We start from the raw sequence: 23,453 nt of genomic DNA on the forward strand, positions 1-23,453 counted from the left end.
TCCCCACGCGTTCCGTCCCCAAATGGAGACTTCCTCAGGGGTTGAAGTGGAGGAGGGGGAAGTGTGTATTTTACAGGGGGAGGGGGGGCAGTGTGTATACAGGGTGGAGGGGGCAGTGCGTATACAGGAGGAGGGGGGCAGTGTGTATTTTACAGGGGGACGGGGGGCAGTGTGTATACAGGGGGAGGGGGGCAGTGTGTATACAGGGGGAGGGGGGCAGTGTGTATTTTGCAGGGGGAGGGGGCAGTGTGTATACAGGGGGAGGGGGCAGTGTGTATACAGGAGGAGGGGGGCAGTGTGTATTTTACAGGGGGAGGGGGGGCAGTGCATATACAGGAGGAGGGGGGCAGTGTGTATTTTACAGGGGGAGGGGGGGCAGTGTGTATACAGGGGGAGGGGGGCAGTGTGTATACAGGGGGAGGGGGGCAGTGTGTATTATACAGGGGGAGGGGGGCAGTGTGTATACAGGGGGAGGAGGGGGGCAGTGTGTATACAGGAGGGGGGGATGTGTAAATGGGGATGAGGGGCCGTGTGTCCACGCTGCGGAGGGGGGGGCAGTGTGACTACTGGAGGGTGGCCCATAAAGGGGCCCACAAGAGCTCTATCCCCCAGGGGCCCACTAAAACCTGGAGCCGGCCCTTCTGTGGGTTTTTGACCCACACCCTTGGCTGTAATGTCACTGTGAGGGAGTTTCTCATATTCCCCTATCCTTCAGAGAGGGACTCCCTGTGTCTGGGGTTTTATCATAACTTTTGATTGGAAGATGACACAACCATGCCATTGCTTTCAATCACCAGGGTACCTCGATACCTTTCACCCCATACCAAACTTGCCATGTCTGGGCCTAACATCAGGTGTTCTGCAATTGGCTGGGTTCCCCTGGAGCTAGGCTTTTGATATTCGGGTCATTAGGGTATCTAGATCCTATAACTCTCCTCTGTAACTGGGGATAGATAATTATTAATTATGCCCCAGTTACGGAAAGCTATGATATCTCTTTGTCTCATTTTTGGCGGGAAAGCACAGGTTCATTATCCCTTTGTCTGGTTTTGAAGAGAAAATAACACACAGACTACTATCTCTTTGACCTCTTCTCAGTCTACTATCCCTTTGAGCTAGCAGAGGTGTGAATACTTACTCTGTGGTCATGAAGGGACCCCATAGGGTGTCAAGCTCCAACTAGCCCATTCCATCCTGCCAGTTGTAAATGTAATTAACATTTACTATTTCAGTCAGACATAAATTTAAGGAGTCACAATGAAAGAAAAAAAATGTACAATTGGTGCAATATTATCACAATCTCTACCTTAAGTTACAATAGGACAGGAGTCATCTGAGGTACTTGAATCTAACTCTATGATCCATAAATCTGATGGCTTGCATTTATTATATCTTTTCCATTTTATTTGGTTTTTATCATGCCAGTTGATAGTTTATATGTTCTTTCAGGTCAATTACTTTATCAGTTGTAAAACAGATTATGTGGCATACATAATTTTCTGCCCTTGCACCCAATTTTACATTAGTAAGACAATAAGGCCATTGTATGTTAGATTTAGAATATGCAATTCCATATCCTCAAGAAAAGGTTTTCCTTGCCTTATATATCATATACGCACAGAGCATGCATGTAACCCATCTGTCCTTTTGCTGGTATTGAAAGGACAGTGGAGGAGATAGAAATCTGCTCCGTCACGAAGCAAGTTGAATCTAAACAACAGAGGCTGAAGGTTCAAAAGTTTTAAACAATAAAAATGATATTGCGGTATTATTATAAATTATTCTTGAATGGGTTCTCACAGTCTCTTTTTTATGTATTTTGGTTAAGTCAGGATTAGAGATGAGCGAACATAATCGTCCGAGCTTGATGCTCGTTCGAGCATTAGCGTACCCGAAACTGCTCGTTGCTCGGACGAATACTTCGCCCGCTTGAGAAAATGGCATCTCCTGCCGTTGTGATTTTTGGCGGCCAGAAACAGAGCCAATCACAAGCCAGGAGACTCTGCACTCCACCCAGCATGACGTGGTACCCTTACACGTCAATAGCAGTGGTTGGCTGGCCAGATCAGGTGACCCTGAAAAAGACTAGTCCCTGCCCGCGCTGCTCACATCATTCTCTGTCTGGATGCCGCTAGGCAGAGAGCTGCTACTGGTCAGGGAAAGCGTTAGGGTGTTCTATTAGAATAGTGTTAGGCAGGAGTGATTCTACAAGAACCCAACAGCCCTTCTTAGGGCTACAATAACGTTTTATTTTACTTTTTTTTTGGTTTGCCTGTGGCTGGGCTTGCTGCCATTAGTAGTGCAGCTAGTACCATATTGTGAGTAATTTGCAGGGAGACTTGCTACCGTTGTGTTTAGCTCTTAGTGACAAACATATCCACCTTAAACACCGCAGTGGGACAATTTATTAGGGGTTTGATTAGAATTAGGCAGAGTCTGCTTATTTATTTTTTTTTACCTTTATTTCTTTTTATAGCTCAAAGTCATCTTGCAAAGCAGTGTGCTTTCAGTGTAGGCTACAAAATAGCCATAGGAGAACCCCAACGGCTTACTTAGGCCTACAATAGCGTTATATTTTCCTTTTTTTTGTTTGCTTGTGGCTGGGCTTGCTGGCATTAGTAGTGCAGCTAGTACCATATTGTGAGTAATTTGCAGGGAGACTTGCTACCGTTGTGTTTAGCTCTTAGTGACACGCATATCCACCTTAAACACCGAAGTGGGACAATTTATTAGGGGTTTGATTAGAATTAGGCACAGTCTGCTGATTTATTTTTTTTTACCTTTATTTCTTTTTATAGCTCAAATTCATCTTGCAAAGCAGTGTGCTTTCAGTGTAGGCTAGAAAATAGCCATAGGAGAACCCCAACAGCTTACTTAGGCCTACAATAGCGCTATATTTTCCTTTTTTTTGTTTGCTTGTGGCTGGGCTTGCTGGCATTAGTAGTGCAGCTAGTACCATATTGTGAGTAATTTGCAGGGAGACTTGCTACCGTTGTGTTTAGCTCTTAGTGACACGCATATCCACCTTAAACACCGAAGTGGGACAATTTATTAGGGGTTTGATTAGAATTAGGCAGAGTCTGCTGATTTTTTTTTTTTTACCTTTATTTCTTTTTATAACTCAAAGTCATCAGGCACAGCACAAAATCCAGTTGTGTGCTGTCAGTGTAGGTTAGAAACTAGCCATAGCAATAGGATAGCATCGTTTTGTTTAAAAAAATAAATAAATAAAAATAAATAAACACAAAAATTTTTTTTTTAAAGTTTACACTTTAATTTTGAAAATATTTAACCCGAGGACTAGGGGTAGAGGACGAGGGCGTGGACGTGGGCGTCCAACTACTGCAGGGGTCAGAGGCCGTGGTCCTGGGCGGGGTGAGACACCACCTGCTGATGAGGGAGCAGGGGAACGCCACAGAGCTACACTCCCTAGGTTCATCATGTCTCAAGTTACTGGGACTCGTGGTAGAGCACTGTTGAGGCCAGAACAGTGCGAAGAGGTGATGTTGTGGATTGCGGACAATGCTTCTAGCCATTTGTCCACCAGTCAGTCTTCCACGCAGTCCACCCATGTCACCGAAATCAGCACTCCTCCAGCTCCTCCACCTCAGCCTCCTTTCCCCCAGTCTGCCCCCTCCCAGCAAAATTTGGCATTTGAACCGGCGTACTCTGAGGAACTGTTTTCTGGACCCTTTCCACAGTCACAAACCACTTGTCTGGTTGCTGCTGAGCTATTTTCCGATGCCCAGGTTTTCCACCGGTAGCAGTCTGTGGGTGATGATGACATTATTGACGTAGTGGAAGAAGTGTGTAAAGAGGTGTCGGACGATGAGGAGACACGGTTGTCAGACAGTGGTGAAGTTGTTGTAAGGGCAGGAAGTCCGAGGGGGGAGCAGACTGAGGGATCGGAGGATGATGAGGTGACAGACCCAAGCTGGGTTGATAGGCCGGGTGAACACAGTGCTTCTGAGACGGAGGCGAGTCCTATAGCAGAACAGGTTGGAAGAGGCAGTGGTGGGGCCAGACGGAGAGGCAGGGCCAGAGCTGGTGCATCAGCGCCAAATGTTTCCCGTAGTCAAGCTCCAGTGGCGAGGGCTAGATTTTCAGAAGTCTGGAGGTTCTTTAAAGAAACACCGGATGACCGACGGACTGTGGTGTGCAACCTGTGCCAAACCAGGATCAGCAGGGGTTCCACAACTACTAGCTTAACTACCACCAGTATGCGCAGGCATATGAATGCTAAACACCCCACTCAATGGCACCAAGCCCGTTCACCTCCGGCCGGGCACACCACTGCTCCTTCCCCTGTGTCATCTGCTAGTCAGCCCCCTGCCCAGGACCACGGCCCAAACACCTCCCATGCGAAAACCCCATCTTCGCCTCCACGATCCTCCACAGCATCCACCAGCATTCAGCTCTCCATACCCCAGACGCTGGAGCGCAAAAGGAAGTATAGCGCATCCGACCCACACGCCCAAGCCCTCAACGTCCACATCTCCAAGTTGCTTAGCCTGGAGATGCTGCCCGATAGGCTGGTAGAGACCGAGGCCTTTCGAAACCTCGTGGCGGCGGCCGCCCCTCGGTATTCGGTCCCCAGCCGCCACTACTTTTCCCGATGTGCCGTCCCAGCCCTGCACAAGCACGTGTCAGAGAACATCATCCGTGCCCTGACCAACGCCGTTTCTGACAAGGTCCACCTGACCACGGACACGTGGACGAGTGCAGCCGGGCAGGGCCACTATATATCGCTGATGGCACATTGGGTTAACTTGGTGGAGGCTGGGACCAAGTCTGACCCTGGGGCTGGTCATATACTGCCGACGCCGAGGATTGCGGGGCCTACCTCGGTCCAGGTCTCAAAGGCCTACTATGCCTCCTCCTCCTCCCACCCCTCCTCCACCTCCTCCTCTGAATTACCATCCGTGGGCATGGCGACATCAGTCGGTAGCTCTAGGCACAGCAGCAGTTCTGTCGCTAAGCGACAGCAGGCGGCGCTCAAACTGCTGAGCCTAGGCGATAAAAGGCACACCGCCCAAGAGCTATTACAGGGCATCACGGCGCAGACCGATCTGTGGCTGGCACCGCTGAACCTGAAGCCAGGCATGGTTGTGTGTGACAACGGCCGTAACCTGGTGGCGGCTCTGCAACTCGGCAGACTGACACATGTGCCATGCTTGGCCCATGTGTTAAATCTGATAGTTCAGCGTTTCCTCAAGACATACCCCAATCTGTCTGATTTGCTCACGAAGGTGCGACGCATCTGTGCGCATTTCAGGAAGTCCAGCACAGATGCTGCCACTCTCAGGGCAGCACAGCGCCGCCTCCAACTGCCCGCTCACCGACTGTTGTGCGACGTGCCCACGAGGTGGAATTCAACATTAACCATGTTATCCAGAGTTTACCAGCAGCGCAGAGCGATTGTAGACTGCCAGATCTTCCACCAGAACTGGTAGTCAGGTCAGTCAGCTTCCTCCAGTCTACAATGAGGAGTGGACGTGGATGTCTGATATCTGTCAGGTGCTGAGTAACTTTGAGGAGTCAACACCGATGGTCAGTGGCGATGCCGCCATCATCAGCCTCACCATCCCGCTGCTTGGCCTGTTGAAAACCTCTCTGGTCAGCATGAAGTCGGAAGCTTTGCGCTCGTCACAAGAGACGGGGGAAGAAGATTCCCTTGTTGATAGCCAAAGCACCGTTAGGTCTGTTTCTCAGCGCATATCGGAGGAGGTGGAGGAGGATGAGGAGGAAGAGGAGGAGAATGTTGGCGAGACAGAAGAGGGGACCATTGTTCAGTCCTTCACTGTTCAGCGTGTATGGGCAGAAGAAGAGGAGTTGGAGGAGGAGGAAATGGGCAGTTAGGCCAGTGAGGGGAGTGAATTCTTGGTGTTGGGACTCTGGCGCATATGGCAGATTTCATGCTAGGCTGCCTATCCCGTGACCCTCGCGTTCAAAGAATTTATTTCAGCACCGATTACTGGGTATTCACTCTCCTGGACCCACGGTACAAGCAAAATCTTTCCACTCTCATCCCTGGAGAGGAAAGGAGTGTGAGAATGCATGAATACCAGCAGGCCCTGGTGCACAAGCTGAAACAGTATTTCCCTTCTGACAGCGCTAGCGGCAGAGTGCGTAGTTCTGCGGAACAAGTAGCGAGGGAGAGTAGGCGAGCAGGCAGCTTTTCCAGCACTGGCAGGGGTACGCTTTACAAGGCCTTTGCCAGTTTTATGTCACCTCAGAAAGACACTGTCACCTTTCCCCAGTCTCGGCAGAGTAGGGCTGATCTTTACAGAAAGATGGTGAGGGAGTACGTAGCTGACCATACCATCGTCCTAAATGATCACACAGCTCCCTACAACTACTGGGTTTCAAAGCTGGACATGTGGCACGAACTGGCGCTGTACGCCTTGGAGGTTCTTGCCTGCCCTGCCGCTAGCGTGTTGTCCGAGCGGGTTTTCAGTGCAGCTGGTGGCATCATCACCGATAAGCGTACACACCTGTCGACTGACAGCGCTGACAGGCTGACGCTTATCAAGATGAATAAAGCCTGGATTTCTCTGGATTTTCATTCTCCACCAGGTGAAAGAAGCTCAACCTGAATAATGTATGCACTTCTCCTCCTCATTGTCCTCCTTCTCCTCCTCTTTGTACACTAAAGCAGAGGAAACTGGCTATTTTTTGCCAGGGCCAACTGGCTCTAGCTATAGTACTCTATGTATTTAATTTTTCTGGAGGGCCACCTACCCGGTCCTCTGTTTTAAGCAATTTTTGGGAGTGCCACATACAGGCACTCAATCTATTAAATTTTTCTGGAGGACCACCTACCTGCTCCTCTGGTTTGACTGCCACATACAGGCACTATCCAAATTAAATTGTCTCCATAGCAGCCTCCACACGTTGTCTTTTTAGCTGGCTGCACACGTTGTCTCCATTGCTACCTCCACACGTCACCGCCATAGCTGCCTCCAAAAGTCGTCCATATAGCTGCCTCCATACATGGTCTCCTTATCAAACGAACTGTGTCAGGCAGAATTTTGGGTTGTTTTCATGGATTCCACATCAAACTTGTTAACTTTGCTGCTGTGTAATCCACAAAATATACTGGCAAACTTTTATCATTTACCGATATTATTTCAACGCTTCTTGCGCATCTGTTTACATTCCCCTCACCCGCCATAACCCAAACTTATAAGAACGCTACTACACTTGATCTTATACAAAAGGTTCTTAGAAGTGCTGTTTGGGGAGTAGCCGAGAGACAGGGGCTTGGATAGGCGAAAGCTCGCCTGGCAGCGGAGCGCCAGCTCCATCCCAAGATCCAACTAACATAGTTTTAACTGCAGCACCTTTAATCTACTACTAGTTCACTGTCTCCATACATGGTCCCCTTATCAAACGAGCTGTGTCAGGCAGAATTTTCAGGTGTTTCACCAGATACATAGTGGAACTCGGCCCATCTGTCGCCGCCATGCTGGAGACCTGAAGTTGCAATCATAGCAGCGCAATATGGATGCCCCATACTGTCGCTCTTAATCATGGAACCATTTCCGTAAAAACAATTAAAAATAGAACCACTATGCTATTCCATTATTCCTAGGTGAAATATTCAAACGACCCGGCCTGCTTTGAAAATTATAATTTTTTCAAAGTAAACGCTTCTGGCCCCCAGGCCCATTTTGGGTGGGGAGGAGCCGAGAGACAGGGGCTTGGACAGGCGAAAGCTCGCCTGGCAGTGGACCGCCAGCTCCATCCCAAGATTAGGCAGCCTCAGAGGCATCCATGCATGCTGCCCCTGCTGTTTCCTGTCCATTTTGCCTCCACGATCCTCCACAGCGTCCACCAATGTCTCATTTCAACTCTCTATACCCCAGACGCTGGAGCACGAGAGGATATGCAGCACATCATCCCCTTATCAAACGAGCTGTGTCAGAATTTTCAGGTGTTTCACCAGATACATAGTGGAACTCGGTCTATCTGTCGCCGCCATGCTGGAGACCTGAAGTTGCAATCATAGCAGCGCAATATGAATGCCCCATACTGTCGCTCTTAATCATGGAAGTCGTCACCATGGCTGCCTCCACATGTCGTCCCCTTATCAAAAGAGCTGTGTCAGGCTCATTTTCGGGTGTTTCACCAGATACGTTATGGAACTTGGTCACTATGTCGCCACCATGCTGTGTTATCGACTAAATATACCGTCAACCTTTTGTTCACATAGGAAATCATTTCACCTCCTTTGGTGAAACCTGAGTGCATTTAGGGTATGTCGCCATGACACTCTCTAGCCTGCCACTGCTGCCGCTGCCGTCCCCTATAGTGTCAGGGTCAATTATTGCATGTTTCAGATGCTATCTAGCCTCATTCGGTCACTCTGTCATGGCCATTTCCGTGGTGTTTCCATCCTTTTCTGAGGTTCCCAGGTGTTTGGCCAAGCTTCCCTATGCAGAGCCTTGGCATCGGGAAAAGTTCGTCTCGAATAACGAGTACCCGAGCATTTTAGTGCTCGCTCATCTCTAGTCAGGATATTCCGTATATACTTGAGTATAAGCTGAGTTTTTCAGCACAAAAAATGTGCTGAAAAACCTCACCTCAGCATGTATTCGAGTCAAGAAAAAAAGCAAACAGTGAACTCACCTTCCGACGCCCACCCGGTAGGTCTTCTTCCATACAGCAATGCTCCGGCATAGGCTCCATGTTCCCACATTGTCCGTCGCAGGGATCATGATGTCAGCCTATCTCTGACATTCTAGTATGTGCGCCAGCATCGTACACACTATGATATCAGCGAGCGGCTGAAGTCATGGTGCCTGCAACGGACAGCGCTGGGACATGGAGCCGATGCCAGAGCATTGTTGTATAGAAAGGGACCTGCCGGGAGTGCGTCGGAAGGTGAGTACACTGTTTGTTTTTTTTCTACAGGCATTATATTAGGGGCAGGGGCTGCAGGCTATATACTACAGGGGCTGGCAGACTATTCACTACAGGGGGCTGACAGGCTATACACTACAGGGGTCTGGCAGGCTATACACTACAGGGGGTGGAAGTCTATATACTACAGAGGCTAGCAGACTAGATACTACAGGGGCTGGCAGGCTATACACTACAGGGGACTGACAGGCCATACACTACAGGGGGCTGGTAGGCTATACACTACAGGGGGCTGGCAGGCTATATACTACAGGGGGATGGGAGGCTATATACTATAGGGGGCTGCTGGCTATATACTACAGGGGACTGGCAGGCTATATACTACAGGGGGCTGGGAAGGCTATACACTACAGGGACTGGAAGGCCATATACAACAGGGGCTGGAAGACTATATACTATAGGGGTCTGACAGGATATATACTACAGGGGACTGGCAGGCTAGATACTACAGGGGCTGGCAGGCTAGATACTACAGGGGCTGGCAGGTTATACACTACAGGGGGCTGGCAGGCTATATACTACAGGGGGCTGGCAGGCTATATACTACAGGGGGCTGACAGCCTATATACTACAGGGGGCTGGCAGGCTATATACTACTGGGGGCTGGCATGGTTTATACCTACAGGGGCTGGAAGACTATATACTATAGGGCCTGACAGGATATATACTACAGCGGGCTGGGAGGCTATATACTACAGGTGGCTGGCAGGCTATATACTACTGGGGGCTGGCTGGCTATATACTGTGGAGGCTGTGACCAATGCATTTCCCACTCTTGTCTTATACTCCAGTCAGTAAGTTTTTCCAGTTTTGTGTGTTAAATTAGGGGTCTCGGCTTATACTCGGGTCAGCTTATACTCAAGTATATCATCCACTAAAGAATTATTTTTTGACATACCGATGCAAATATATTGTCTATGTGTCTGCTTACACTTTAGAAGAGGGGCGTTCCTAGGTCAAAATCTACTTTTAAAATGATGCTAAAAAACCTAAAGGGCTTTGTGTTGTAATTTCACAGTGTGTTACACTGTGCTGCTGCCTTGAGATTACATTGGGCATAGTGAGGGGGGAGAGGGCAGAGGGAGAAATTATGTAACCATTTATGAACCTGGTTCAGGATCAGATTGGAGTTCAGGGTTTCCAAATCACATAGGAAACAAGGTGCGTTGGGGTTCAGGCAGGATATGAGTTTGAGGTACAGGTTTAGGATGCCAGATTTGGCAGGATACAGGATTCCAGATCAGACAGGATGCAGGATTCTAGGTCATGTCAGGATACATGGTTATGAATTAGGTCAAGATAAAGGGTTCCGGGAACAGGTCCATATACAGGTGCAAGATATGGGGTACCAGATACAGGTTCAGGAGTTAATCAGCTGTTGGAGGCAACATCCAGGGGCTGACTAAATTTCCATGGCTCATTTCATTCTGGGCAAGTTATCATACTTCTGTGACCTATGGTATTCCTGCCTGTTATCTGCTATGGGGTCCCACAAATTATTATCTGCTATGGAGATCTTGTTTATTCATATGCTCTGATGGTCTCAAGCATTATTAGTTTTATGCTTTGGGGGTCGCCAGTATGTTAAGCATACTATGTGGTCTCCAGTACTATCATTATCTGTTCTGGGGTCTGAACTAATATTGTCTGCTCTGAATTGTAGTATTTGGTTGCTGGGGTGGTATTTATTGCTGTATTGTGGCGTTTATCATTTCTGGGTTGGCATTCTGTTTTGTACTTTGGTTGTTGATACATCTAGTATACTGGTTGATGATGAGGCTCCTTAAAGTTCAGCAGTATGGCAAAGTTACCCTTAGACCAATAAATGTAGCTCACCCCTGGCCTAAATATTTAGATACGGTATAGAGCAGTCATTTAAAAGATATTTTGAAATTTCTTTAATTCGTTATATTTTTTTGAGTCGGTCCATTTATCACAACAGCAAGTCCGCCAACATTGTCACCATCTCCGACTTCACAGCCCTACTTCCCACGCACCTCCTCAGATGTGAGCTGTATGGAAATCCACTTTTTATATGCTTGAAAGGGTATGTGCAGCAGCAGACCATAGTTGAGTTGCAGTTACAGAATGCCTGAGTGAATTGTATTACTGACCATCAGCACTTCCTCACTAACAAATACGACTTCATTGTGGACATTTGTGCCGTGCCCCATTGCTTCCAAAAAGCCATCAATATGGTCAATGCTGATGACGCCATTGTCAGCACTACCATCCCCATTCTTTTAACACACCATCCCCATACTTCAGTCTGCCAGACAATCTCTGTTATTTTGTCTATTGTTCTGTTGTTTAACTGTTTAACCAGGTACTCTACTGTCCAGCCAGTGAACAGTTTTAGAGGAGGACGAGGAGTTTTACTCACAGCAGGCTGACTACTAGCGGAACTCATGGGCGTCACTTGAGTGTGGCTGAGTGATCTGAAAAAGCAGGAAACACCTCCAACCGAGGACATCTTGTCCTTGCCTTTGGGCAGTGAGTAGGAGGGACAGTTTTTCTCAATAGTGCCTTTCAGGGCAGTGAGAAGAAGGGCTTGTTTTTTGCATTCTTTTAAACCAGTGAGAGCGCTATAAATATAAAATAAAATCCTTCATTCCCCCACTGGAGTGCATGATTGAAAATCAAAGAAAATGTCTTACAGAAAAGACCACTATAGAAAAATTCATATTTGTTTCATCTTTCATATTCAATTCATCTTTATATGTTTTCAACATTTACAAATGGAATAATATAAGGTTACATCACCAAAGTCTTCCAATGATGCAATAGAGCCCATAAGTATAAAATAGACAGAGCATAAGAGCCGTTTTTTGAAATATTTAAGAAAAATGAATACACTAGTAAAGGAGTTTTGTTTTGACGTTGAGGGTTCAATAGCAGCCGTGACACCATAAAGGAGAATCATTCAAGGAAGAACATAGGAACCGAGGCTGCAGTTTTTAACTGACTTTGCAGTTAAAATACCGTGGAGAAACTGAAAATTAGAGGCTTTGTATATTTTGATTTGAAGGTAATTAAATAATAATTCAGTTTAAAAAAAAGAAATTAGGGATACATGAATCCATTTGTAATAAATATGGCCAGGTCAGCAGTGTTTGTACAAATCCCCCACTTCTCTCCAGCCTCATCTTGATTAGCCTAATTGAGCTAGAGGGTCATCAAATCTCCAGTTGCTAGAGCTTCAAAGGACTTCCCTAGCCACAGCGGCTCCAAGGATCTCTCAGAGTCTTCCCTTTATATTGCTTGACCAGAGACAAACGGTCATAAAAATACCAGTCCAATATGTTATAGGTTATGGACAGTTATGGAGTTATGGTCCATCTCTGGTCTAGGTCAGATACATTTTTGGAATCTGTATAGATATAACTTAATAGATTCTAGCATTCTTGGACACAAAATAGCAAATCAGTTAGGTTTGGTATCAATGTGATCCAGGGATTCACCCTGATCCAATGAGACCAGAACCCTGACCCTGTGATTTCCCATTGAGAAGCTAGATCTTCTCCATGGTTCTGGATTTAATACCAGGTAGGAGGATACCTAGAGCCCTCCTATGTGTGTGCAGGGGTGTGTCTGCACCTAATATAATTACAGCATCCCTGAGCTGCTGGGGAACCGTTTCATCACAAGTGCAGGAAGGATCGTAAAGTGTGGACTATCAGTTCCCATTAGGCCCTCACAAGGTAGGTAACATACTGCATACTGATACTTATAGTCTACCTGCGTACTTTGTTCTCTGCTTAACTGCAGAGTGTACTGTTTGTCTAGTGTGCCCTTAAGGCAATTAAGTATAAAATGTAACCTGTGTTGCTCTTTTATCTTGATCCACAAATCCCCACATCCATGTTTCAGTTAAATACATGCTACTGGTTGGTTCCTCGCCCTATATCAGTCTTCCCCAACCACTGGTTCATGGCCCAAGACTGGGTCATAGAACACCTGGTTCCTCACCTTCTCTGTTCCCCTGCAGCAGTCTTCTCTTCCTTTACTTCATTTCAATGGTAATGCGCTACTCTATTGCTGGCGTGTGTGATTATGTCATCACATCGTTTCTCCTTCCATGCACTAATGCTGAAGAGAGGTGAAGACAGAGAAGAATGCTGCAGGGGAACCAGAAAGGTGAGTATTGGATTTTTTTTTCTTGACAGAGTTTGGCTGGAAATGGGGACATTGGAAGGAGAGGGTGGGGGCAGCTAAAGGAAAGGGGACATGGGAGGAGGACATACTGCAGAAAAGGTGACAATATAAGTGGGAAGGTGCTTCATCAGGAAATGGAACAATATAAGTTAGACACACAGGGAGTTATGGTGGGGCATGCAAACATACATTTTTGCCTATAAAACTATGGCACCAGACTGCATCCCACCAACCACCGGTCCCTGGAGATAATTTATGTTTGCAGACGGTCCCTGGGAAAAAAAAGTTGGGGACCACTGCTTTATAGAAACCCGTTACAGACTGGCCTTATATCAAAGGAAAGCTGGTGGTGGCTCATTTGGGTTGATATGGTTCTGTTTCACTGAGGCTAGTGAAAGGGGTCGCTCTGAGAGTGTCTAAAATTAATGGACCTTGCATGCCCCTCAGGTGTCCGAAACCTGTAATGAACGAATACATGAATCCTAAGAAACATGGACAATGCAATTTAGGAATACACGGTTCCAGTGAACATGAACACTGCAATTCATGAATAAACTGATGGAGTAAGTTAACTTACTGTCACACTTCAAACTTCCCTGAAAAGGCAAAACTTTCTATCTATCCCTCACAGCCTTCTCTCCCAATCAGCCTTCAAAAGATCAGTCTCTCATGGCTGTAATACTGCTGGGACATGTGACCCTTCCTCTTATAAAGCAGGGTCACATCATAGCCATGCTGAGTATTGGAATGGCTGTGCTTGGCAGGGGCTAAAATCTGGATGATTGGCTATTCAGCCATGACATGAAATATCCTTTCTAAAACTCCATCTCTTAAAGGGAACCTGTCACCAGCCGTATCACTATTAAACCACAAAAAGTAATTAAGATAGCTGGTTGCCTATGTGCTGAACATATTTTTAAAAAGGGCCAACCCTGCCTGCAGCCAGAAAAATGAATTTATATCCATGGTCCACTTCCAGGGGCGCAGGGTTCCCACAAGCAGGCATCCCCCTCACAGCTGAATCTTTACATAACTGTGCCCCCCACTCTTCAGTGTCCCCTTTTTCTTGGTCTGGAGGAACATCTGCAACAGATCACGGTCACTGATGTTGTCCTCGGGTTCCCAAGAACTCTCCTCTGGCCCGAACCCACTACAATCGACAAGAAAGAACCGCTCCTCTCTAACCGACTTCATATCCAGAAGCTTTACTTTACAGATGTCGGAGGAATACGCCTTAGGAGGTAACTGCTGGGAGAAGCGCTTTAGGATGACAGCCTTCAGAAGGGAGACGTGGAAGGAGTTTGAAATGTGCATGAAGGTAGGTAGACAGAGCTAATAGGCCATGGTGTTGATGCGCTTCAGCACCACAAATGGGCCCAGGAAACTGGGGCCAAGCTTGTAGCTGGGGATCTTCAGCCGGACATACCTGGAGGACAGCCACACTTTTTCCCACGAAGCGAAGGTCGAAGGAGGCCTATGTCTTTTGTCACCCAGGGTCCTGGTTCAAGCAGACATCTGGAGCAAGGAGAGTTGAGTCTGCTCCCAGATCTTGGGCCAACTCTTCCATTGCAGGAACATCTGAAGGCACAGAATGAAAAAGAGGAGGGTGTGGGTTCTGTCCATAGACAATGAAGAAGGGAGCACAGCCAGTAGATTCAGAGTCCAAGGAATTGTAAGAAAACTCCGCCAAGAGTGGCAACACAGTCGACCAATTGTCCTGTCGGGCAGAGACAAAATGTCGGAGATAGGAGCCCAGAGTCTCGTTAACTCTCTCTACTTCTGAATGCGGATGATACGCAGAAGAGACATCGAGCTTTACTTGAAGTTGATCGCACAGAGCATGCCATAACATGGAAACAAACTGAACCCCTCGTCTGAGACAATGTGCTGAGGAAGCTCAGGAAGCTGGAAGATATGGAGGAAGAACAGGCTGGCAAGACGTGGAGTTGACGGCAGACCAGACAGTGGCACAACTTGGAGAACTGGTCTGTTACCACCCAGATGATGGTATTACCAGAAGAAGGAGGAAGATCCATGATAAAGTCCATGGTCAAGTGAGTCCACGGGCAACTGCTTATCGGCAACGCCAGGAGAAGACCAGCTGGTTTGAGACGAGATGCCTTGTTTCGGACACAGGAAGTGCAGGAGCCCACAAAATCCCATACATCCTTGACTAGATCTGGCCACCAGTAGAAACCCAAATGAGAGAGACAGAGCATTGCACCCCAAGGTGCCCAGCCAAATGAGAGCAATGTCCCCAAGTTAAAATATTTTTCCGAAGAGCAGGTCAGACGTAGGTCTTGCCAGGAGGAAGCTGCCAAAGGTCTACTGGAGTGACAACAACCAGTCGGTCAGGAGGAAATACATGGCGAGGAGCCGGTTCTTTCCCAATAACATCAGAGGCCTGAGAGAGGGCAACAACCTTGATATTCTTTTCAAGCAGAGGCAAAGGCGGACTTCAGCTTGGAGAAACCTTATGTGATATAAATTCCCGGTCATAATTAGCGAAGCCCAGAAATGTCTGCATAGCACAAAGTCCTACTGGGCAAGGTCACTGAAGTACCACAGACAATTTGGTAGGATCCATCTGTAGACCCCTGTTAGAGATGGTATATCCAGGGAACGGACGACTCTTCTGGTGTAACTGGCACTTCTCCAGTTTGGCAAATAGGCAATTGGTCCTTAGGCATCTGAGAACTTGTTGTTCAGAAGAGAACACCAGGACATCGTCCAAGTAGACAATGACAAAAGTGTAAAGTAAGTCTCTGAAAATGTCATTGACAAATTCTCGAAACACTGCAGATGCAGTGCACAGTCCAAAGGGCATGACCAGACAATCGAACTGCTCATCCCGAGTGTTAAAGGCAGTCTTCCACTCATCACCCTCATGGATGTGGATGAGATTATATGATCCCTGAAGGTGTCATTTAGTGAAGACCTTGGCTCCATGGAGGCAGTCGAAGAGTTCTGTGATTAGGGGTAAAGGATAAAGGTTCTTCACCATAACTTTATTAAGTCCACAGCAGTCAATGCAGGGGCGAAGAGAACTTCTTTCTTGGCCACAAAAAAGAATCCAGCCTTTATGCAAATTTTCTTTGGTGTAGGCTGTAATAGCCGCGGTCATGGGCACAGAGAGTGGGTAAACTCGATCTCGCAGAGGTGTAGTGCCCAGGAGCAGCTCTATGGGGCAGTCGTAGGGACAGTGTGGCGGCAGAGTTTCTGCTTGTTTCTCTGAGAAGACATCAGTATAGTCCACATAAGCAGCAGGAAGACCCACCAGAGGATTTGATGATAGTGAAGAAAACAAGGAGACCGGGTGGTTGAAGTGGATTTTGAAAAACTGGAGCCAAGCGGGGTTGACATCTCACTCTGTCCCATTGCCTCATTCCAGTCCAGCTCAGAAGATAAAGTACAGAAATGAACTGCGTAGTCACCAACTGAAGAGCCCCCTTGACATAGATTCAGTAAGGTGGAGTCAGCGGAAAAAGACTGAGCGGAATTCGGCGAGGAAAGAGGAGATGTTAGCTATGACTGGGTCAGACGGGGATGGTCTATTTTAGGGCTTTCCCAGAGAGGAGGCTGATAATGAAAGCTACCTTAGATCATTCAGAGATCAACTGTGAAGGCATCAGCTGTATCTGAAAGAGCACTGTGTGATGAACCCCCAACACAACTTAGGGTCTCCTTCATACTTAGAGGGCACGGACAGACGCAGTCTAGGTTCTTCACAAGATGATGAAGCCGTGGTAGCGCAGACAGATGCTGGAGAGACTGATAATGTTGCAGCTGCTGCTGCAGTTGTGTCACCTACAGCTTCTGCATGATGGCAGCCAGCTAATTAAGTTGTCAACCCTGCACGGCAATCTGCTGGGACTACTGGGCCACGATAGTGGTGAGAACGGATACTTAGTGTAGCAGAACCTTGGCGGGATCCACGTCTGGATCCTACTGTCAGGGACCAGGGGTAGTGGACCCACATGGCCACTGCAGACACCGCCAAAGTACAGAATCAGAAGGCAGGGATGTAGCAGAAAGTCGGGGCTGGCAGCAAAGGAGGAACGTAGTCAAGAACGTAGCCGATGTCACAATGGGAAGTCACCATAAACACACCTTAAAATGTTAGACAGCTAGTGCGAGGAGACCGTTGCTTGAGTTAAGCTACTCTGCAGAGCTCCGGGGGCACAGGGTGGCAGACAGGTGTGCCTGCAACCCGAAATATGGGTAGCAGGGGCACCCGTGACCCTTTATTCACTGTCACATGACCTCCTCCTCTGTGAGCAGGGAGCAGCAGCTCCTCCCCTCCCATGAAACCGTCTGATAAACATAAGATCTACAGACTCCAGGGCTTATCAGAACATGGAGAAGAAAAAACTATTGCAGCAATGAGGTAATCTAAGGGGGATAGCAAAGAAACTGTTGCATAGAGGTAACAAAGATAATAGGCAAAGTTGTTTTACATCAAAAAATCTATTGATCTGTGAAAAATAAAAAAACCCTTATAGTTACTCTTTAAAAAGGACATTTCATACTCTACCTGGGGGAACTAGTAGCTTAGTGGTGTGCAACCCAGTGACAGGTATGTTATTTTTTGAAAGATGAGCTGAGGTTTTCATGGCTAACATTTTTGAGGACTATACAACCTTTTGATCACTTTTTATAAAAGTTTTTATATGTTGCAAAATGGCGGAAATGTACCATTTTGGACATTTTCCTTTTAAGGGGTTAAATGCTCAAAATAACCGTTCTTAAATTTTGAGATAAGAGTGAAAAATGTTGAGGGATTTGTTTTTGAGCCAGGTGTGTAGAAGTATGTGCACAACAGAGGGGAGTTTGTGAGGAATAGTGGGGTGATGGTCAGGTCAGGGTGGATTTGCAGCGTCTAGCCCCGGAGCTGGATGGTTGTCCAGAAAGAGTATGCAAGCAGAGTAAAAAGGTACAAGGTAAAATTGATTGACGCGCTACATCCAGGGTGAGGTATCAGAGGTTTTATTAGTAATTATTATTTTGACAACACGTTTCAACACTGTTTTGGTGTCTTCATCAGGTAAGAGTCTTTAGTTATGATAAAATAAAATAAACGAAAACACACGTAAAAAGGTTTATTAGTAAATTGATTAGTAAAGATTAGTAAAGATTAACGAGTAGCACGTACATTGAACCATTGAAACATAAAACACATATCTAAATATGTATGTATAGAAGAGTATGTATATATATATAAAAAAATGGCAGCACTCCGAGATTCAATGTGGTCAAAAACGTACTATTTTATTCCAGCATGTGCCAAGCTTGGCACATGCTGGAATAAAATAGTACGTTTTTGACCACATTGAATCTCGGAGTGCTGCCATTTTTTCTTTATACCTTGGATGAACTGTGATGCCGGTTCTAGGAATGTGCACCTGAGTGATATTTTTCCATTATTGAGTGCTGCTATAATCTTTTTTGTACTATCTATCTATATATATAGAACAGCAAAAAAATGGCAGCACTCCGAGATTTGTAGAAATCAGAAAAACGTACTCATTTATTCACACATGTGTCAAGGCTACGTTTCGGCTCCTTGCATCTGGAGCCTTTCTCAAGCAAAGGTGCATGTAACACAGTGAAAAATTTATACAAAATACACAGGAAGTGACATCATCTTACAGGTCATGTGATCACAGCAATACCAAGTTTAAATCACATATTTGAATACAAAAAGGACTTTACAATTACATATAAACATTAAGTTAGAGACCTAGTGCAGTCATGTGCATAATAAAAGGAAGATCTAGCGCCTACCTAAGGATCAGTAGCTGGCAGCATGTGGAATAGGGGGTGCCCCCATGGAGCACCGCCTCTGACACAATCATGTGACTCATATATACAGAGCTGGCAGTCACGTGAGCGCCTCAGCCCGTGCGAGTGCGCACTCGGCAGCTGAGGTCCGTGACGCCATCTTGTAAAAGGGAGAACCATGCAGTGTATAATAAATACGAGATTATTGTCTCAAAAACAGGTGCCGTGTCTCAATGGGTCCACAGAGTGCCATGCACAGACATCAGTTACATTATCGATGTCTGTGGCGGTGCTCCATGGGGGCACGCCACTATTCCACATGCTGCCAGCTACTGATCCTTAGGTAGGCGCTAGATCTTCCTTTTATTATGCACATGACTGCACTAGGTCTCTAACTTAATGTTTATATGTAATTGTAAAGTCCTTTTTGTATTCAAATATGTGATTTAAACTTGGTATTGCTGTGATCACATGCCCTGTAAGATGATGTCACTTCCTGTGTATTTTGTATAAATTTTTCACTGTGTTACATGCACCTTTGCTTGAGAAAGGCTCCAGATGCAAGGAGCCGAAACATAGCCTTGACACGTGTGAATAAATGAGTACGTTTTTCTGATTTCCACAAATCTCGGAGTGCTGCCTTTTTTTTGCTGTTCTATGTTTTGATGGACCTTGGTTCAGGTCCTGGGAATTGCACCCGAGTTCATAACTTTTCCCGAGTGCTGCCTCACCTCTTTGTATCTATATATATATATATATATATATATATATATATATATATATATATATATATATATATATATATATAAAATAAATTATATGAGATACATTAGAACATAAGCTCAAGTTATTGAGTAAAAGCGATGGTAGATAATAAATATATAAATAAATAAGTAAATAGATAGATGAAACATGTCACAAAGACTGCATGTAAATGAATCAAAGAATAATATAGAGGCACATCTAAAAATCTATAACATCAATAAAATCAATAATACGAGCAGGGGGACGAGTAAACAATTATATAAATATTTAATTACTTGATTAATTAAATACCTCAACCCAGAGTTTCATGTAAATATGTGGATAAATATAATAAAGTAACTGGGGACAAAAAGTATAGTGCAGGAATAATAATAATAATAATTATTCTTTATTTTATATAGCGCACACAGATTACGTAGTGCTGCACAAAGCTTGTCAAATTGGTCCCTGTCCCCATGGGGCTCACAATCTAAGCGCAAACACGGAGAGAACATACAAAATCTTTGAAGATAATGGGGCAGATTTACTTACCCGGTCTGTTCACGATCCAGCGGCGCGTTCTCTGCACTGGATTCGGGTCCGGCCAGGATTCATCAAAGCAGTTCCTCCGACGTCCACCAGGTGGCGCTGCTGCGCTGAAGTCCGCTGGAATGCCTCGAAATACACCGGCCTATCCAGGATGAAGGTGAGTGAAATTTTCGCGACACAATTTTTTTTTAAATGCGGCGGTTTTTCCGAATACGTCCGGTTTTCGTTCGGCCATGCCCCCCCCCGATTTCCGTCGCGTGCATACCGGCGCCGATGCGCCAAATTCCGATCGCGTGCGCCAAAAACCTGGGGCAATTCAGGTACAATCGGAAATATTCGGGTAACACGTCGGGAAAACGCGAATCGGGCCCTTAGTAAATGACCCCCAATGTATTGGTGTATCTGCAAGAGCAGGGTAGCAGGGATCGATCTCTTGCCGGTACCTTGTGGAGAAGAGGCAAAAGCAGAGGTAAGGAGCCAGGAATGGGGGAGTGGGGGATGAAAGCCAGGGGTGCCTGCTGGTGGAGGGAGCTTGCCGTTACACTCTAATGCCGGGAGGAGTGGCTGTACGCTAGCAGTGGCGCTGTGTGGTCAGGTTGCACGCCAAAAGAAGCGCAGTCTTATTGGAAGCGAGTGGGGGGGAACAGTGCACGAAGTATAGGGACGTTACTGTAATGGGATTGAGCAATGGTCCAGTCGTGAAGAAAAGAGTAGTGTGCACGGTAAATGCACGGCAAATTAAATGGCACAAGGGAAGAGGGAATAAATGAGAGAATAAATAAATACATCTCCTGAGTAAGTCGATCAATAAATAAATGAATGAATAATAATGATGATAATAATGATGGAGGAGGCATATTGATGTGGTTGGGTGATATAAATGAGTAAGCAAATAACTGAATAAATAAATAGATCAATAAATAGATAAATGAGTGTCATATAGAAAAAGATGGATCAATGTAAATGGTATGTGTGAGTATAAATATGGATGTAAGAATGGATGTAGTGGAATAGTATGGTAAAATAGTAGTAGTAGTTATAGGAGCGGATGATAGAGATGATATGTGTTAAGGAGATTGCACTGGTTTCAGACGCCATCTTGACTACTGTCCGCCATCTTAGATACAGCGGCCATGTTCCCTGTCCATTGTCAAGTTAATGTAATGATTCAAACTTCATTTTATGTAACCTGCTCGCCTGTCAGCTAATACCCTTTGACATTTAATGAGAAGCCAGTCTGTCCTTGATTATGTTATGATTCTGGAGTCCACTTATCTTATTCTTCTCAGCAAAGTAGTATAAACAATATCTGTGTACAAGGTCTCTGAGAACTGAGCACAATTAATTAACTTTTTTCCCAGAATGTGCTGATGTCCAATAGAATCTAAGTGCCTTATCTCCTTTCATACAACACCCAAAATGCTGATTTCTCTGTGTTAAAATACACCTGTTTTTTTTTTTTAAATAAACAGTGTGATTTGAGTGCATCTAAAGACCGGACTGTGTCTTTCTTTTACTCTGTCAGCTCACTGCCGGCAGATATCTCATCCTCCCTCAAAGGGTTAATTAGGACTCACCTTACAAAAGTCAAGAGGGCTGTTGGGGCCCTGCATAAAAATCCCGATCAATATGGATCGAGATGGTGATGATGTAAAGAGATGATGATAATGATGAAAAATAATAATAATAATGATGATGATATGGTGCAGATGTACGTGTGCAAACATGTAAGATGCAGAGTTTTTTAGAGCAATAGTCGCATAGGTACATATACATCTGTGTAGCATAGATTACTTAACATATACATATACATGGACACATCTGTGTACATATGAAGACACATGGTTCCATATGAAAATCAAAAAAACTGGGCATAGATACATACAGACATGTGTAGTTGGTAAATCACAGCAGTAGTGTTCGAATGGGGTTCGAAAAGATATTAGAGTACTGGATCATAGGGTCATGAAGTTGGGGATGCCTCTATACTGTCCCGGGGGAGGGGATGACCAGAAGTGGTGGAATTAAAATGATGTTTTCACCATATTGTTCAAGCCTGAGGATGAGAGGTTGTCCAGTTTGTAGATCCAGTACAACTCACGTTGACCTAATTTATGAAATCTGTTGCTGATGGTTGCGGGTATCTGTTTTTCCGGAGTAATCCTGATGCAGCTGAAGTCTTTGTCATGCTTGAGAGCGAAGTGGCTTTAAGCACTGTGCTTGAGGAAGCCATTGGTAATATTGGACCTGTGGATGTTGATTCTAATGTGCATTTCCTGGGTGGTCCTGCCTATATACCGTTAATTTGCACGGGCATTCAAGTAGGTAAATCATATAGGTGACAGTTGAGGAAGGAGAGTATTTCAAAGTTTTTGCCAGTGGTGAATGCAGGTACACCAATAGATTATCTTCCTACACTATACTTTTTGTCCCCAGTTACTTAATTTTATTTATCTACATATTTACATGCAATTCTGGATTGAGAAAAATCTATATTGGTGAGACACTTTTGACTACAAAATTAGGGAAAACTAACTGGAGTAGTCATACAGGTAGATAAAAAATAACTTTTATTAGAAAACTATTTAAAAAAAAGGACCCCAGTGTAAAGTCAACATATAATGTATCCAGAGTGTCCGATGTATTAAATGACACTCTACAGAGCAAGAAGTCAGCTACATATGGCTGCGGATATAGTGGAATACCACAGACAAATTGTGGTAGTTCACTTCTAGTGTGGGAAAAAATGATCAGGGCTAATGTAGGGGCAGTTTGTATTAAGCTGCCATACGACACCTCAGTACAATGAGGTCGTATTACCTATAGCCCTATTGCCCACACATTAGCTCTAACTAGCTACGGATAGCTTTAGTCTCCTAATCCCATAGACTCGAGCTCTACGCGTTTCGCCCAAGATAGATGGGCTCATCAGGAGCCATAGAGCTGGTATACAAAGCGCTGACGTGTCTAATCTAGCACATACAGACAGAGACAATACAAAACATAGCCAGTAGTCGTAGCCACTGGCGCGGCGGATCAGATGGCCTTATATTCAGCATGACTCCGCCCCCCGACCAGAGCGGGATTGGACACTGGATGATGCTCAGGACTGGCCACCTATCAGGGGGAGTTGGGTGTGGGTTGATCCGACTCGGCACCGCTAGTAGGATACAAGCAGCGGTGACCGACGGCAGCTCGCTGTGGAGACCCCGCCCCCTCATGTGACGGCGGACAGGTGAGTGATGAAACATGACAGAAAAACGACCACGCAGAACTGAGCATCAGGTGGGAAACTTATG

Source organism: Engystomops pustulosus, chromosome 6 (genome assembly GCF_040894005.1).
Source record: "Engystomops pustulosus chromosome 6, aEngPut4.maternal, whole genome shotgun sequence".
In the NCBI taxonomy this organism is placed as follows: domain Eukaryota; kingdom Metazoa; phylum Chordata; class Amphibia; order Anura; family Leptodactylidae; genus Engystomops; species Engystomops pustulosus.